Source organism: Emys orbicularis, chromosome 20, assembly GCF_028017835.1.
Source record: "Emys orbicularis isolate rEmyOrb1 chromosome 20, rEmyOrb1.hap1, whole genome shotgun sequence".
NCBI classification, from domain to species: domain Eukaryota; kingdom Metazoa; phylum Chordata; order Testudines; family Emydidae; genus Emys; species Emys orbicularis.
In genome coordinates, this window is record NC_088702.1 from 9,144,148 (window position 1) to 9,159,344 (window position 15,197).

The 15,197-nt window shown below is 43.5% G+C and overlaps 1 protein-coding gene across 1 annotated transcript in view; it reads left to right on the top strand.

Moving 5' to 3' along the window:
- The first annotated feature begins 3,556 nt into the window (after nt 1–3,556).
- Nucleotides 3,557–15,197, top strand: part of DEDD (death effector domain containing) — a 36,442-nt gene continuing 24,801 nt past the window's right edge. Inside the window, exon 1 of the mRNA XM_065420036.1 lies at nt 3,557–4,406. The gene's annotated coding sequence lies outside the window, so the exon portion shown is untranslated. The remainder of the gene's footprint in view (nt 4,407–15,197) is intronic.

Here is a 15,197-nt window from a genome sequence, read left to right on the forward strand (position 1 = left end):
ATTAAAGCAGTGGTAGTCAATTATTTTTTGTCCAGGTGCAAATTTCTTGGTCAAAGGTATAGTCAAGGTCCAGTCTCCAGAGAAAATAATAATTAAAAACAAACCCAATGATAATGATAGTAAGTAAATGAAAAGATTTTGGGGTCCGTTCAAAAGCGTCTGGCAGTCCAGATTTGACCCACGGTCCGGCTATTGACTACCCCTGCATTAAAGGTTGTGAGGTGCTCAGATAGAATGGGAAGGTGGTGTGTGTCATATTGGTAGACAGCTTTGGGCTGCATTTTAGCAGTTAAAGAAGACCTGATTTGGTGTTTCTCAACCTCATGCCATTTAAAGGAGAGGCACATAGGGCAAAAATTTACCTGTCAGAGTTAGCATATTTGTTTTGGGTTGTCACTCCACCCATACATAAGTAGCTGAGCTGGGGTTAGTGCTGGATTGACATCAGGGATAACATGGGGTCTTTTTGTCATAGAATCCTCTTAGCAAACTGTTCTGATCTTTCTACCACCCTTTGTAGGTAGTGGGGACTGGAAGAAATATGTCTTAAGTCATTCTGTAGCCTCAACACTTGGAGTTTTGAGCTAGTAAGCCGTGGACAATAGCTACTTCTTCTAGAATGCCAGAATGAGGCTTTTAATTTTTCTCTGCCCTGCTGAGTTATAGGGCTAGTGAAAAGCAGAATTTCTCCAGTTGATTATTAATATATTACAGGAGCATCTGAAGAGTCCAAGCAAATCAGGGCCCCATTATGTTACGTGCTGTACAATTATATGGTGAGAGGCAGCCTCAGACTCAAGGAGCTGACTAGCTAAATAGACAAGACAGATAAAGAGTGGAAGGTGAAACAGAGTCACAGAGCAGGGAAGTTATTTGTCTAAATACCAGTGGTTTCCAGAGAGGCATGTCCCTTTGTCTGACATCAACTGCCGTTTATACAATACAATACACAACACACACAAGCAGCTTCTAAGCACCTTTCTTTGTAGCTGCCTCATCCCTATAAACCAGAGGAACTTTTTTTCCCAGCATGCTTTTCTAGGAGCTAGCCCTTTAAATTTGACAGAGCCAAATGCCAGCAGCCCTAAAATGGTGATTTGCCACTGCACCGGGTTGCTGCTGCTTCTTCTTCTTCTTCCTTTCCAATTGGTACGTATTAACCCTGGTTATGTTTTCCTTATTTCTGAGGTGATGACACATTCTCACAGTAGATTCATGACAATGCAGACCTTAAGGCCCTGATCCTGCTAGAACTGACTAGTACAAACTTAGACCCAGCAGGAGTCACATGTATGGAGCTGGATCTCTGTTATAAACAACTAATGTTTGACCACAATATTTAAATATGCATTTAAAAAGAAATACATATGGATCTACATAATAATTCTTAGCTCTTCTCTAGCACTTCTCAACTGTAGATCTCAAAGTGCTTTCAAAAGAAAATTAATGTAAATGTTATTTATCATCTACCTAGGGCCTGATCCTACAAAGATTTAACTGTAGATTATAGAATCATAGAAATGGAGGGCTAGAAGGGTCCTCAAGTCCACCTCCCTGTGCTGAGGCGGGACATAGTAAACCTCGGACCTTCCCTGACAGGGGTTTGTCCAACCTGTAAGGGATGGTTTAGGTTTAGCTGATCATGAGGACTGCTCGCAGTACCTAATGACAATAATGCGTAGTGCTTATATAGCTTAGTTAAATTATATAGTTTAGTTAAGCTCGTGTCTTTGCAGGATTAGAGAATTAGATTGTGAGCTCTTTAAGGCAAGGATCATCTTGTCTATATCAGTGTGACTATGAGCGTAGTGCATTGGGACCCTGAACCCTGCTTGGGGCCACCAGACAGTCCCAGAATAGAAATAAATAATAATAACTATCCCCATCTTACAGATGGGGAAACTGAGGTACAGAGGAAATGACCTGCCCAAGATCAATGGCTGAGCCAGGAATAGACTCCAGGTCTCCTCACTCCCAGATCACCCATCAGCCCTCTTTATAAACAGCAATTAATAACAATATTCCTAATGGTAATACAGGCAATAGCAAGGGAGAAAACCTGCATCAAGCAAACCAATGCATTAAAACAACATATTTTTGTGCATGGCTTTTCTTGGCCCGGTTTTTACTGGTGTTCGGCACTACGCATGTTTTATTTAGATACTAATAAATACAAGGGAACGCTCATCAGCTGGATTCATTGCGCTGCTTCAACAGCGGACCCTACTTTCCCACGTGCCCATTTGTCCATAACGAAGATGGTAGCACTCTCCCATTCTCTTCAGTAGCTGTGAAGTCAGATCCCGGATGTGCCTGCCCGTCTACCCTCTACAAACATGGCAGCCTCCTCCCCTTTCTTCCCAATGGTATTGAAGCCACCCATGAATAACCCGGATGGAGCTGCCAGCCTGCCCTCCACAAAAATGGCGGCCATGCCCCATTCCTTCCTATGGCGGTGAAGGAAGGCGGCGGGACCCCGGATGTAGGCAGCCCCTCCTCCACCCCCCGCCCACTCGGGAGGAGGTGCCGGTTACCCGGATGTTGCTCCTGCTCTAGCGGCAGCGGCCGCCTCCCTCGGACGGGGAGAGAAGCTGACGGATCCAATATGGCCGCCCTGATCCTGAGGAGAGAGTGAGAGGCCTAGGAGCCCGGGGCAGCCCCCCAGCCCGGCAGCAGCAGCCGCCCCTGGGGGCGGGGAAAGGAGGAGCGGGGGGAACCAGCCCCTGCAAAGGTCCAAGCTCCCCCCAGCTCCTGCCACCCCCCCGGTCCCTGGGTGTCCTGTTCTCTGGGGGGAGGGGCAGCCTCTAGCTGATCCGGGGGGGAGCACTTGCCATAGGCCCCCTGTGCCAGCTCCCACTGAGCCCCACCTCCTGGGGTACGGGGGGGATGGGGAAGAGAGGGTAGAGAGCAGGCAGCTAGGAGGGTCCCTGGGTTGATCATTGCTGGGGAGGAGCGAGCCATTCATTTCTAGCTTCCCATCAGCCCTCTTTCCCTGGGATCTATTTTTGTTGGGGGTGGGAAGGGGGCAATAGAGGTGGAGAGAGAAGCGTGACAGGCAGGTGGGGAGTCTCAGGGTGGCTTTTTCGGGGGGGGGGGAATAAGCCAGTTAAAAACATACACATTTTCCAGCTTCTAATAAACCCAGTTTTCCTGATTTATTTTTTACTTGGGGGGCAGGATTAAATGTGTATATTGATGTGTGGGAGAGAAGGGGGTCGTCTCTGGGGGAGAGAGTTGCAGGAAATTAAAACAAGACACTTTAAAAAGCCTTTTCTCAGCTTCATAGTAAACCAAATTTCCCTGGCCTAGGAAGGGAGAGGAAAGGGGGTCAGGGACAGGAAAACAGGACTAGAACTGCATATTGAAATGTGGGAACTGCTAAGTAGTTCTAGCAAATATTAATTAATAGAAAGGGAGGAAAGAAGCAATCACAGGCAAAAAGCAAGCTGTGTGATGACATTAAGCATCTTCAGATAACCCTATTTTAGCGGGTTAGTTATATTTTGGGAGCTTATTCTTAATTTCTGGGGAGTCAGATTTTTAATTTTTTAATATTTAAAAAGAATGTAGGAAGACACAGCTGTGCAGCGTGGGGAAGAGCCTTAAAGTTGAACAGCTGTGTGGCAAGCCAGTTTTCTGAAAATTTAACACCCAGTTTCTAAATCTCCTGCTTTTGGAGAGGGATCTGTTCTTTGGGGTAAAGTAGTATTACGAGAAGTGTGTGTGGGGGGGAAGACAAGCACTAAAAGTAACCATCACAATTAAAAATAAAGAAGAAAGTACAGGTTGAATTTTCAAGTATTTTGCAGATTCTAATGACTTTTTCTTGGTTATTGTGGTAGAGTCTCTAACTTAAATTTCCCAGAAATTTAGTTAGTTATAATAAAATTAGAACAAAATAAATTGGGAGCAGAGGAAAGTAGACAAAACCTCCTTTTTAAAAAGAGATCCACTCTGTATTTGCAAAAGTGGTAAAGGAGCTACTAATAATAAGGAAACAGAGTAGCGTCAAAGCTTTAGAAAAATGATGTTTTTAAAAGAAATGACCTAGAGGGTGCAGGATAGATTTTTGGATCTTCCCTTCCTCCCCTTCCTTTTCTCGGTGGGGTGAGGTAGATGGAGAGATTTTTGGCATTGGAGTTATTAGGAAAATTCTTTAGGCAAGTCTACCTTCTTTAATATCACATCTGATGATCTAACTTTAGAAGTTAGGCTTCCCTGACACGAGAGCCATATTGTAAAATCATTCACAAAGAGTTTAAGCTGTTCTGTTGGGTTTTTTGTTTATTTAAAAAGTAAAGTAAAAGGGAGGAATAGAAGACTCTTTAAAAATTCTTGTTCAGCCCCGTGTTCGAATCAGTGCAGTAGAGCGGATATAAACAAGACAAGAAGAGCTTCAAATTAAGGTTGGTCTCTATTTTGTCTGTATTTATATATCATTTTATAATATGCTAGTGATTCATCCACTTCAGTTTATCTTCATGGGAGGTTCTATTATACCATAAGTGGAGATATTGTGCCTTGTGCTGGCTTCTGTTGTGTGAACTGACTTAGCCTCCAACTGCCCAGCTAATGTGTAAAAGTTTCTCACACTGTGTAAGCCTTAAAACCTTCATTTAAAACTGAACATGTGATTTGAGGGAGGGGGGCGAGTATGGTTCTCAATTCAAGACATGATACTAATTGCTAGGTCTGAGTCCGGTTGCCCTTGGTTTATCTTCTTGCCAGCTTTCTAGAATCATAGAATACAGGAGAATGCTAGAAATTCCATGACTTGAAACATTTAAAACTAGACTGGATAGTGCTCTAAATGAGCATTTCCTAAAGTGCACTGTTATGCCTCCCTGGGGTTGTCTGATGCTGTGTGCACATATGTGTGGAAGAAGACGTATACCTTAAGGTAGGTAGGCCTTTAACAACACATGGCAGGGTTCTATGATTAGTTTCATTTTCCTGATGGTGGGATTCAGCTTCCAAAAGTTTGAGAAACGCTGCTCTAGACAAATATATAGCAGAGAATTCTCTCCTGGAGATGAATGGGAAGGGAGAGTGGATGAGAACAGACATCTCTGACCTCTTTGCTTATGTAAACAGGTTTTTGGATAAGGTTGGCTAAACGTGAGAAGTTTGATAGAGCACTGGGCTGGGAATCAGGAGACATGGGTCAGATTCCTGGCTCTGACACTGACCTGCCGTGTGACTCTGGGCAAGCTGCTTCACCTTTCTGTGCCTTAGGTTCCCGATCTGTAAAATGGAGATAATGATACTGACCTTCTTTGAGGTCGGTGGATTGGGACAGTGCTGTGTGAGAGCTCAGTCATGTAGAAATAGCCAAAGCACTGTTTAGAACACTTATTTTTCAGAAGAAACTCTGGATTCTTAGTTGAACTTTCATCTAGCCTTAGACTTGGGTTCCAAACCTGATTTGAGCATGACATTTGGCTAGATCCAGCTTTGAAGCCCACTCATTTAAACTAGCGTACTTGGTTAGTTCTGCTGTTTGTGGCTCCTTAGGCCCTGCCTACACTATAACTTTTCACTGAGTTTGTAACTAGCCGTCTGTTTGGCTGTAAACATAGCTTGTGTCCATGCCGAACATGGTTATATTACAGTTAATAACTCTGGTAGCTGTTAACGCCCTTGCCAGCAGCCTGGGCTACTGCATGGCTGTTTTTCTCTAACTGTTCTGACAAACTTAATTTGTTTTGTAAATGGATTCCCTCACTGTGCCTGTGCATCTGAGTTGGCTGGTCTTACTTCCTACCACTCAGAAAACTGGGAGGATATCTGAGTGCATTTCTGTATGTCTTACTCCTCTATGCAGAGGCGTAGCGAGCGCCCTCCGACCGGAGGGGGCCCCGCAAGGAAGGGGGCCCCTAAAAGTGGCAAAATAAATATCGCATTCCAGTTTCTGCATTGTAAGGGGCCCCGCCTCGGAGGGGGCCACCGTTCGGAGGGGGCCACGTTCTTTGTTGCTACGGCCCTGCCTCTATGTGTGTGTCCTCTTGGCACTCCATCCATTGCTAAGGCATTATAGGAGAGCACTTGGATACTGTGCTGATTAGTGATATAAATACCTGAAAAGATAACTGCCTAGTTTCCCCAGGATGCACTGATACAAACACTGGTAGGCAGCATGGTAGCATGGATGTGCAAACAGGATGGATATGTGGTTGTGCTGTAGGGAAAAAAGCCTGTTGCGTAGCCACAACCATTTTAGTTGTAACTTGGTTAGATAAGGGTGTCCATGACCAGGATACAAAACCATGGCTGTCGTTCTAGTGTAGACAATATTCTAAGCTATTTGGCATTGGAGTCAGCCATGGAATGGGCTTGTCATATTGAAAGCCGTCTCTGCACCGAAGAAGAAACTGTTGAAAGGACTAATTTAAAACCTGGGTCACCCCAACAGGGTTACAATCAGTTTGTCTAACAGTGTAAACCATGTTTAAAAACTTTGGCTATACTAGTTCCTTCTCAAAGAGCCCTTCTCTAACCCCTGTCTATGCTATAGATTGAGCCACGTTGATTGTAACAGGTTACTGACACACTCATGACCTGGTAAACATTCCCAGCTATATTAGAAAACTTGTAACAGTATTTGGCAGGTGTATAGCACAAGGCTTTTTAATAACTAGTCACTAAGCAGGAGTAGCTGATGTCAAATGCCCATGTCCTATCTGCAATACAGCTTAGAACCCCAGTAATACAGTTTCAGCTGTTAGCTGTGTAACACACATACTAAAAACTGTTACATGTTTTTCTTGTGTGGATTGGGCTCAATCCAGTCCAATGCAACCACTCAGTGGCATTTCTGCCAACATACAGAAATCGCCATAGTGTATCAGATCAATGGTTCCTGCGATCCAGGGTCCTGTCTCTGGCAGTGACGAATACCAGTTGCAGAGGAAGGTGCAAGAAACTCCATAGTAGACAGTTGTGGAATAATACAGGTTTCTTTGAAACTCCCATTAGTGATTGGCTTATGCCCTGAAGCAAGAGTGTTTATACCCCTGATATTTAAAAATAATCCTATCTCATGTGCCTGATCTTGTTATCTGTATACATGTCTGGTTCTTTATTGAATTTTTGTGTCAGTTGTATTTGCTTGTTCATACGTACCATGCTTCACAGTTGCATTTGTTTGCATTCTGGCAAAAATCAGGCAGTTCTCCCATCTTCCCTCCCCTGATGCCATAGGTAGAGGATTGTGGGTATCTTTCAGATGATGTAGTTCACATTGGGGTATCCGGTGCTCAGTAGCCTGGGAATTAAGAAGACTTGCTAACCTTGTTATACATGCATTTAAGTATTCCAGTCTACGCAGCAGCAGAACTACCCAAGAACCTGATTGCAGGCCTGACAATCATGGTGTTGTTCATCTCATGTGCAGGGTTGAAACGTTATGCCACATGCACAGTTAGGAGCCATGTGTTAAATATGTTTAAGCTTGGCAGGATTCAATTTAAATAATTAGTTGTTGGTAAATGTCAATTTCACCTGACACACAGAAATCAGAAAAAAAAATCCATCAATAACAGCTAGCAAGCATGGCCTCCACAACACCTCGGGGTCCCTGGCCCGGGGCTATGCAGGGAGCCCTCTGCAGTCCCCTGTCTTGACTCTGGCAGCTCGCTCACTCATGGCTGGGAGTCTGGGGCATATTCAGCAGTAGGGTGGTCTCTCCAGTGGCTGGGAGCTTGTCCTTCTCTTCATGAGCCTGGCCTGGGGTCACTGCTCCACAGACTTTCCTGTGCCTGGGTGTCTCTGGCCCTGCTGTCAGCACTGAGAGCTCTCTGCAGCCCCGCTGTCCATGCTGCACTAATCCAACCCCCCCTTAATTTCCTGCCACTGCAAAAATTAAAATGATTAAAAATGAAAAAATTCTTACAAATAAAAACAATTATTGTCAAGCCTTACAAATAAAAAACAATATTAATTGTCAAAATTACAAAAAGAATCAGATTTTTGTCAAGCCTAAATATGTTGTATATAGACACTCTAAGGCTCTAGTGATTTTTTTTTTTTTTTTAAACAAGCTGTGCTATTTCCCCCTGTATTATGATCTATATAGAAGGCCTGAAGTTAGCCCCTCCTCCACCCCCCCCAAAAAAAGTTTTGCTTTAGAAAGACTGGGAATGCTAACTGTACAGTGTCTTTATTTGTACTGGCTGTCAGTGATGCTGGATGGGAAGGGGCCAGAGACACAAAAATTGGGTCACTGGTCAACGGCTCACAAACCCAGACAAATAAGGGGTGTCATTCCCATGCCATAAATCAGCTTTCAAGCGGAGCACTGGAAAGACATGCTGATTCGTAATATGGAATCAAGAGAAGGAGGATTCTTGGTGCTGGAGCTTATGGAACTTAGATACAAACAAAAAATATGGTATTGGTCCCTTTGAGTAAAGAATTAGGGAGCTTATGGTGGTTGTGATGGTCTGGGAACTTTAAGAAAAAAAGAATCCTCGAGGAAAGAGGCATTTTTAGTATTTTAAGAATAAATAATTGCTTCTGTCCCTCCAGAATTTTGTACTCATATAGTTAATTGAATTTAAAAGAGAAAGGGCATCTCTTTTTAAAAAGACAATGTCAACTTAATCAAATTTTCAAACCGGGGTTTGGCTTTTTTCATGTTCTCTTGTTTCAAGTAATATGTAAGGGCAAAACAGTTTTGCAAAACCTTAAGTATGTGAGTATCTGTTTGGACATATGACTTCAACAGGACTATTCACATGCTTAAGTTTTTGCAGAATTAGGGTTTACGGTCCTGATCCTGCAAAGACTTTACCACTTGCTTAACCTCATGCACTGGGAGTAGTTTCACTGAAGATTAGTGGAACTGTTTGCAATGTGTAAAGTAAAACATGTGCATAAGTCTGAAGGATTGAGACCTAAGATTGCTATTACTGAAAGGGAAAGGGATAGGGACGGGGTGGGTGGGGTGTGTATATAGCAGTACTTTGTCTAGTGTTAGTTGAAGTATTTCCCCTGTATAGTGGGCTTCCTCTGGTTTTGTGAGTCTTTCACTCTACAATAGATGGAGAGAGCTGCCTTTTTTTTTTTTTTTTAAACACATTAAGTGTGATTGTAAAACTACAAGAATAGGCCGGGGTGACTCAGGACTGGTGGAGAAGCTGAAGCTGTTTAAACTTTGATTAGATTTCAAAGTTGATGGTGGCCCTAGTAAATCCTTGAATTATGAAAACAAGACTTAAAAAATACAATTTACTCTGCAAGAGGTAGGGTTATGGTTGACTTTGGAACATTAACCTTGCATTTTCTGAGTGTTATGCAAAATCTCAACCTAAGGTTTGCACTTGTATAGCTTTTAATGTAGTGTATGCGTGCAATTTTTATGCATAAAGGATAGTGTCGATCTGTTACTCCATGGAATAATTTTTTGGCCATTGTCTTAATTTAAAAAAAGTGAGTATTTTGAGAAAATGTGAAAGGAATGTGTGTTTGGTAATAATCTTGTATCCCAATACTATTTGAGTTGATCTGTTGTAGAACATATGGGACTTAAGTAGATTTTTTTTTTTTTTTTTTTTTGCTGTTCAAGTTAAACTTATTGTACCTATATCTTTCTGAGTAGTGTGAAACAAAACAAATAACAACCCCCCCCCCCCAAACGCCTTCATTTGAATAGATATGTGTGTGTGTGGGGGGGGATAAATGTTTGTGTACTGGCTATTAAACTCAGTAATAGCTAGCCAGGCTGCAATGCTAGAGTGATCAGGTACTTTATACTGAGTGTGCAGGTGCAGTGGTATCTTTGTAGCCACGCCATAACAGGCTTGTCTTACTCGGTTACAACGAACACAGTTGAGTTGTACCTGTACAGCCGCTTTCTTCAGACTATAGCCATGTGGCTCAGATAAATGCTTGCAAGTACATGCACCTGTGTGTGTTTGTGTCAGTGCATTCTGGGAGAACCTGGGCAGCTGTCTAGTGCCTCGGAGGGATAGAGTGCCCAAAGGATATGTGCATGCAGTGTCAGCAGCCTGTGGACAATGTGCTCCTACAGCATGAAGAGCTGGGAGGAAGGGGGAAACAGCCAAACCAGTCGTACATGCTCACTGCCAGTGGTCTTGTGTACACTGCAAAATAAGTGCTATGAACTGTTTACAGGAAAACAACCAAGCATGCCAACAGCATATTAAAGGGATACCATCAACTTAAAATCACCCTTCTGTATGCAATTTTTATCCACTTTTGTTACAAGTAATAAAACACCTAAGATCACTGAGCCTCGCTGTTTTGCTTCATGTTTTTTACAGCAGTGTTTATAGTCCGCTTCCCCTGTTTGTGTGGGTCTTTCATGCATCAGCAGGAGAGAGAGAAACATGTTTTTTTAAATTCTAAAATTGGCTGGAAGAGTTGGGACAGGTGTAAGACACGTAACTACTTTGTAATTAAATTTTTGAGCCTGGCTGCCTCTCCAGTTGACAGTGTCCCTTTAATTATGTGGGGTGTGGACACAAACAATGGAGCAGATCTTCACCTGGTTTGTATTGGGAGGAAACTATTCCAGTTTACACCAACTGAGGAGCTGGACCCACTCTCCCCTCCCCCCCGTTATGCCACTTGCTTGTTACAAACTCAGGTTAAGAACTGTCCTGTAGACAGGGGTTTAATCTGTTTTTTCCCCCTGTCAGTGAGAGATTCTCTTTCCCACCCACACCTTCAATCCCAGAGCAGCTCTAAAAGTTCAAAGGATTCTAGTCCTTCTTTTTTTTTTTTTTAATGCTACTTTACAACAAAACAGGTTGGGTTCTCCTGGCTGGGTGACTTTGAAATTGGAGGAGAGCAGAGTTGGAGGAGAAGTGGAGTGTCTTCTATCTTGTACACAATGGAAGCCCCTGATTAAAGAAGCCTGAATACAGCAGACTTAAATATCATTCTGGGGTGTTGCAGCAATGAGAAGCTGCCTGCTTGAAGACACTGGAGTTTTTGTGCTGAATTCTCGTTTCTGTCCAGAGTGTACAGCATAGAATTGCCTGATGCTTATTATTTTTTTAAACTTTGCACTTCATTTTCCAGGTGTTTGGTACTATATACATAATGTACACACACGCCTTAGAATTCTAGAGTAAGGGGTTGTGTTAATTTAGTTTATACCTCAAGTGTAGGTTTTATAAATCCTAATGTCCCTAGAAATGACTCATGAAAATAAAAATACTTATTTAAACGAATTGTGTGTATGCATATGTATATTTTGGCATTCAAACCTTGCCCCGCAGTGTTGGATTCCCAGATTCAGCATCAGGCCTAGAGCCTGGGAACCAGGAAGTGAAACTTGAGTAGAAACCAAGTGAAACTGAAGTGCCCATAATAAACAAACAGCATAAATTGGGAAAAGCAAACTAGACTTTGAGTTTTTTTTTTTTTAAATATATTTCTAAAACATGGAAGGTAAGTTTTTCTTGATAGTGCCCCTTTAACTGTGTGTGGAGGGCTGAGGAGTGCAAATTATATACAACAGGTGCTTCAGGATAGAACTTTGGTTGCACGGGCTGTTCCCATATCTAAAATGATTAGTGTTGCCACTCTAGTCTTTTTTGTGTTATTGCTGCTACTGGTGAAGTGTGGGAAGGAGGAAAGTGTTACTGTATAAGCTTCCAGGCGCAGTCTAGCTAATGGATTCAGCTGAATGATACTTGGCACTAATTTGGTGTCATCTCAAAGCATCTCACAAACACTAAGACGCACGACTGAGGAAGGCAAGTATCATTCTCCCCTTTTTGTAGCTGGAAGAAACTGAGTCACAGATTATGAGCCTACACCCACTGAAGTCAGTGGAGCAACTCCATCAGCTTCAGTTGGGTTGGGATCAGATCCTAAGTGACATGCCCAAGGTCATGAAGCGAGTGGGTGTGGATCCCTGCTGCTTGCTATCATTTCATAGACAGCCAAAGTAAAGAATATGGGATGGGGGCGATATGATCCCAGCTCCTGCCAGCTGGGCACGTCTGCCTTCTGTACTAGCTGCAGGCAGGAGAGAGGGAACTACTATAGTTAAGCCACTTGGTCACGAAGAGAAGTTGTCACCAAACAAGCAAAGGGCTGGCTTGCCCGAATGCAGCAGACAGAAAACTTTATGCTACATCCAGCATGTGGAAAGGGTATGTACGTTAATGAATGTACGTTAAGTAGTTCTTAAACTGCTGTAGTTAAAGCAGTACAACCTTCCTCGGTGGATGTGGTTGTATTGGTATAAAGGTGCTTATACCCATGTAGCAATCCCTGTGTGGAAAGGGGAATAAGCAATACTGGTGTAAAGTACCTTTATAGTGTTATAACTGTGTCCACACTAGGGGGTGTAGTGCTATAACTATTTTGGATAAAAATAATCAGACCCCTGACCAAAATGGTTACACAAGTATAAAACCTGTGTAGTCCAGGCCTAAAGACTGGAATATATTGTTGGCGTCTAAATATAACATTGATTGCTTATTTTGAAAAATGTTTTTGGCCATTTTTGTTACAGGAATTTAAAAAAATCACTATCCATTGCAGTCTTAATATTTCACGCTGTTATAGCACCTTCTACCCAAGGATCTCAAAGCACTTTGCCTTAGCTAGTTAAACCTTCATGGTGTCCTGTGAGTTATGGAAGAAGTATATAGAGATTGCTTTGCCTGCTGCTGAAATGCACTCATTTCTGGGGTGGAACATGAGTGCACTTCAGCATCCTGCATCAACAGCACACAGCACTTCAGAGCAGGAAGTGAATGAGGCTTAGCACTTACAGCTCTTATATCTTCAAAGCGCTGCACAAACATTCATTAAGCCTCACAACAGACTGTGAAGTAGGTCAGTATTGTCCTCCTCAGTCACTTGCCCAAGGCCAGACGTGAGTCATTGATGGAGCCAGAAATAGAACTTAAAAGATTCCTGTCTCTCCATCCATGCTTATTCCATCGGGCCATGTTACCTCTCAAAATAACGCACCTCGGCAGTGCCCAGCCTTATTTTGTTGAAGCCCTCCCATTCTGTGAGTTGGTAGATGGGTGCCCTCTTTCTATATCCCCTTTTTGTACCATGCCATGATTAACTTCTTGTTCTGTCCATTTTCTTTCCCTCCTTTTTTTGCTAGTTGTCTCCATTGCCTCCATTCTCTAAAAGGCTACATGCTACTCAGGGTGATCATGCACTGACTCTTTGGGTTTGGACCTTGTTTTCTTAGCCAAGTGCCACGGGACTAGAGATTGGGGGATGGAAGGGAAGCATGATCAGGTCAGCTGCTGCCTGCAGCCCTGTGTGTGAGCTGCTTCAATGGCCAGCTGCAGTGGGGGCCACCCACCTGCAGTCAGGGGAACAGGTTGCAGTGGATGGAGGAGTGGATCCAGGGTTCTGCAGTTTTCTCTGCCTCCACTGCTCTTTCCCATTCTCTACATTAGTTGGATGTCTCTAGGCCTGCTCTCCCAGGCAAGAAAATGTTGCTGTGTCTGGCCTTGTGGTTTCAATCCAAGTTAGGGAGGCTCCATAGTTAACATCCTGACTCTTGTGAAAGGACTGCTCAGGACCTTGGTTTGACATGTCACAGGAAAGAACAGGAGGAAATCTTGGACACAGACTGTAAAGGGCCTGCGTTCTTAGAAGGAAACAAAAGCGGTTTGATTAAATGAAGCTGCTGGATCTCCCCAAGCTGGCAAATTGAACATCTCTTGAAGTTTCACCATTTCTTGTTCTCTTTTAAAATGCTGGCTCTCTTCAGCCCACCCCTCATTTGAGAGAGGACTCTTTCCCATGACTTTTTTACTGCTTGCTTTTACATTGTCACAACCTCGGACACCTATCTCTTGACTTAGGATATGTCTTCCCTGCAGAGCTAATTCAGGCTGTTACTTGGGTGTTTTCCCTAACCCCCCTTCTGCCCCCCCCACCCCCCCACAGCCTTCTCATGTGTGCTTGGTGCTTTCACAGCTTGGGCTGGCTGGAAGTGTAGGTTAGAATTGTGTGCTGCTTTCAATTGGGCTGATAACCTGCCCGCTTTGCAGTGAGGACGCAAGCTAAATCACTCGAGCGGTGACAGACCTCCAATGCTTTTCCACAATTTCCCTCTGTGTGCCCAGGAGGACAGACAAGTTCACTGGGAAAGAATATAGTGGCTCAGCTTAGTGCTGCCCAAAGAACCATAGGATATGCCCCTCAAAGTCCTAGTGACACACATTTGTCTACAGCCAAGCTCTAAGATACAACCGCATTTGCTCCGATCCCTCAGACAGAGACAAACACCTACAGAATCTCTTATCAAGCGTTCTTAAAACTGCAGTACCCACCTGGTGAAGTGAAGAAACAGATTGACAGAGCCAGAAGGGTACCGAGAAGTCACCTACTACAAGACAGGCCCAACAAGGAAAGTAACAGAACGCCACTAGCCGTCACCTACAGCCCCCAACTAAAACCTCTCCAGCGCATCATCAAGGATCTACAACCTATCCTGAAGGACGATCCCTCACTCTCACAGACCTTGGGAGACAGGCCAGTCCTCGCCTACAGACAGCCCCCCAACCAGAAGCAAATACTCACCAGCAACTACACGCCACACAATGAAAACACCAACCCAGGAACCAAACTCTGCTACAAAGCCCGGTGCCAACTCTGTCCACATATCTATTCAAGGGACACCATCATGGGACCTAACTACATCAGCCACACCATCCGGGGCTCGTTCACCTGCACATCTACCAATGTGATATATGCCATCATATGCCAGGAATGCCCCTCTGCCATGTACATTGGCCAAACCGGACAGTCTCTACGCAAAAGAATAAATGGACACAAATCTGACATCAGGAATCATAACATTCAAAAACCAGTAGGAGAACACATCAACCTCTCTGGTCACTCAATAACAGACCTAAAAGTGGTAATTCTTCAAAAAAAAACCCTTCAAAAACAGACTCCAACGTGAAGCTGCAGAACTGGAATTAATTTGCAAACTGGACACCATCAGATTAGGCCTGAATAAAGACTGGGAGTGGTTGGGTCATTACAAAACCTAAACTTAATTTCCCCAATACTAATTTCCCCCTAATGTTACTCACACCATCTTGTCAACTGTCTGTAATGGGCCACTCTCTTACCACTTCAAAAGTTATTTTTCCTCCCTTGGTATCCTGCTGTTAATTGATTTCTCGTTAGACTGACCTCACACTTGGTAAAGCAACCCCCATCCTTTCATGTAT